This window comes from Atta colombica, unplaced genomic scaffold (assembly GCF_001594045.1).
Source record: "Atta colombica isolate Treedump-2 unplaced genomic scaffold, Acol1.0 scaffold56, whole genome shotgun sequence".
Taxonomy (NCBI): Eukaryota; Metazoa; Arthropoda; class Insecta; order Hymenoptera; family Formicidae; genus Atta; species Atta colombica.
This window is the reverse complement of record NW_017259546.1, coordinates 49,106-52,949: the sequence shown is the minus strand read 5'-3', so window position 1 is coordinate 52,949 and position 3,844 is coordinate 49,106. Positions and strand designations below refer to the sequence as shown.

The 3,844-nt window shown below is 31.0% G+C and overlaps 1 protein-coding gene across 6 annotated transcripts in view; it reads left to right on the top strand.

Moving 5' to 3' along the window:
• LOC108692026 (phospholipid-transporting ATPase ID) overlaps positions 1-3,844 on the top strand; it is a 55,095-nt gene that overhangs the window by 43,132 nt on the left and 8,119 nt on the right. The gene's annotated exons all lie outside the window — the stretch shown is intronic.

The following is a 3,844-nucleotide window of genomic DNA, read 5'->3' as shown; positions in this document are numbered from 1 at the left end:
ATTATTATTATTATTATTATTATATATATATATATATTCCCAAAATTCACGCATTTGGAGTACAGGACATTATATTTTATGCTAAAACAAACAACTTTTTCTGTTTGCAAAATTGCATCCGATAAATAATTTTTACACTTATTTGTTAACCCTGTATATAACTCTGTATAGCTATATTTAAAATAAGTGAATGTAAAACAATGCATTTAATTATATGACTGATTAATAGTGAAAAAATATCTGTTTCACGATTGTGAAATTGTTATTTTTATTGTTCTTGTATATGTACGAAACATAGAAAATAATAGATGATTAAAATAATTTTGTTGGTCTAATTGCTATGTAAAAAAAACATTTATCTTCTTTAGTATTTGTAGTAGTATTTAATTGTTTATTGCAACATCCCATATTTTTGAATACGATCTAAAAATGACAGGCATTATACATACAATAGTCTATCATATAATCTAATAAGAATCATTGATTACATTTTTACACACACACACACACACACACACACACACACACACACACACACACACACACACACACACACACACACACAGGATTTTTGGAAATGATAAATCTGTCGCATAGGAGTAGAATGAACTACACTGAGAAGAAAAGTCTTTTACTATCTTTAGATTCTTTTAATACCGTATTTTCTCATGTTAGTAAAAATAAGAAAATGCAGTCCTAAAAAATTAATAAAAAATTCTGAAAAAATTCTTAAAGTTCTATGAAAAAAAAAAATAAACATTTTTTGTCTCTTGTAGTTTTTCTGTAAAGTTGATAGTATTTAAATAAAAAATTATTGAAGACCAATTTTCGACAATTTTTAGCAACTGATATCTTATTAACTATTGCGAAAAATCATAATATGATAGAGGACTTTTCTTCTCAGTTTAGTTCATTCTGTTCCTATGCGAAAAATTTATCATTACTTTCCAAATATTCTGTATATAGGCGTGACGAAAAAACGCAAAGTTAGAATCTAATAACGTGCCATTTTCCTAATTTTTATTATTTGTATTTAATTCTTGTACGAATAATTATTTGAAAGCTTCTATTATTAATAGGAAAATGTTAGGAATTGAAATTATTTCTTGTTTATGTATAAAAATAAATTTTCTAACCTCCTTCAGTCAAATAGTACCCAATATAGCGGGATGATAATGACAATCTAAAGAGTGATTGTAACAATGACGAGATTTTATTGAGATATAAATGAGATCTATTGTAAGGAATGAATAAAAAAATAATAATAATTACAAAATGCAAACGGTATTCATTTTTATTATTAAAATATATTGATCAATAAACATATCTTTTTAACATTTAATGTATTTTTTCATTCATTATATACAGGGTGTTTGGAAATAATCGCCAAATATTTCATGAGCAGGTAAAGCGCACACCGTCGCAAGCCTCCATAGCTCGGACGGCGCACTTGCCAGGTTATGCCCCACGGGGGAGCCCGCGCGCCAAGCGATCGGTAGGCATATACACTTTGCAGTAGTATTCGGCTATCTTTAAGAATTAATATTTTATTAACTATTGGGGAAATTTACAAAATGGTAGAGGATTTTTCGACTCAGTTTAGTCCGCTCTACCTGCTTATGAAATATTTGGCAATTATTTCCAGACACCCTGTATAGATAAAATATACGAAATTTTCTATCACAAATAAAACTTTCTTTCCCTTTGGAATACAATTTCACGGCAAGATCTGTAAAATAATTAAATATTTGCTAACAAATAATATATACCAAAATTATTTATTTTATATAAGATAACATTGAGAGATAAAAATGAGAGAGAAATATCACAAGAAGATAAGATTTCTTATTTATAATCTTAAAATTGTTACAAATCATTAACATGAAATTTAATATTCATTGGATAATGAAAACAGATTATGAATATTATTGTTGTACAAATATGATACTAATTATCCAAAGTATGATATTTGAATTGTATTTACGTAAAATTACACAGACTCACAAAAAAAAGTACCCTGTGCTGAGGTGGAAACCCAGCTATTCTTATTCTGAATACGAATCTGACATCAAAATAGGACCATTCAGGGTAAATTTTCAATCTAGAGCGAAAAAATAACCCATTTTTCCCATTTTTTACCCATTTTTTCGCTCTAGCAAATTAAAAATTTAGACGGTCCTATTTTTCAGATTGTCAGATTCGTACTCAGCGATTCAAAATACATAAGAATAGCTGTGATGTTCAATTAAAAAATTGTATACACTATTAATTGTACTATAATTTTGACAAAACATTATTTTAGAATAATAGTAATCTTAAAGAATATATTTAAAATGGCTCCATCTGGAAAAGAATCGACTTTGAATAAATATCTGCAAACTTTGATAAAGTTTTAACTAACTTCTTTACAACGCTTTACGGATCTGATAATTATTATAATAAAAAATGTTTATACTTAGGAAAACGTGTCAATTTAAAGTCAAATCATCGTTGAACATAAAATAATATAAAAAGTCTTTTTGAATTTTAATATTGAGAGCACAAATTAATTCGGTCCGTTTCCCTAAAGATAGCTCCAGCTGTTGTGAATGTTTATAGTGACAACTGATTTTGGCAGTTTCAGAGAGGTTAAACATCTGCTAATAATATTCTTTATTAATATTCTTTAATAGTTTATATCGCTTTGAGTTTCATACAAAAACCTTGATTTTTACTATGTTTGAAATGTCGAATTTTGTGTTAACCAAGCAGCATTTGCGGGAGGTTTTGATTTTCTGCTTTAATTGGAAGAAAAGTGCAGCTGAAGTCCATTGAATGTCGAAGTTTATGGTGACACTGCTTCAACATAATGTAAATTAAATCATGTAGGGAATGGTTTCGAAAATGGAAATTTCAGCGTTGAAGACAAGCTTCGCTCTGGACAGCCAAAAAAATTCGAAGACAAAGAATTAGAGGCGTTACTCGAAGAAGATCAGAGTCAAACGCAAGAGGAGCTTGCAGAATCATGGGGGATAACTCAACAAGCCGTTTCTGTACGATTGAGAATGGGAATGATTCAAAAACAAGAAAATTGAGTGCCTTATAAACTGAAACCGAGAGACATTGAAAGGCGATTTTTCACTTGCGAACAGCTGATTCAAAGACAACAGAGAAAAGGTTTTTTGCATCGGATTGTGACTGGAGATGAGATGTGGATATTCTACGGCAACCCCAAGAAGAAAAAATACTACGCTAAGCCGGTCAATTGTTGCTATCGACCTCAACATCAACACCACGGCCGAACATTCATGGTTTGAAAATCATGCTTTGTATCTGGTGGGAGACCAAAAGGATCTTGTTTATGAGCTGCTGAAACCTGGCGATTCCATTACGGGCGACCGATATCGGCTACAATTGATTCGTTTGAGCCATGCATTGCGAGAAAAACTGCCGGAATACGAGCAAAGATATGATAAAGTTATTCTTCTTCATGACAACGCTCGGCCTCATGTCGCTAAAGTCGTAAAAAAATATTTGGAAACGCTCAAATGTTGGACACCCGCCGTATTCTCCGGACATTGCTCCTTCTGATTATTGGTTGTTCCGAAGGGTGCAGCAAGTCACCAGTTCATTTCTTTCGCAGAAATCGAAAATTGGATCGCCTCCAAAGATGAGTTTTTCATTTTTTCGAGATGGAATTCGAAAATTGCCTGAGAGATGGGAAAAAGTAGTAGGCAGTGGACAATATTTTGTTTTGAAATAAATGCACAAAAAAACGGATCGAACTAATTTGTACTCCCAATACATAAGCATCGTCGCAATTATCATCATACAATTACCCTGGTTGACCCTCTATATATATATA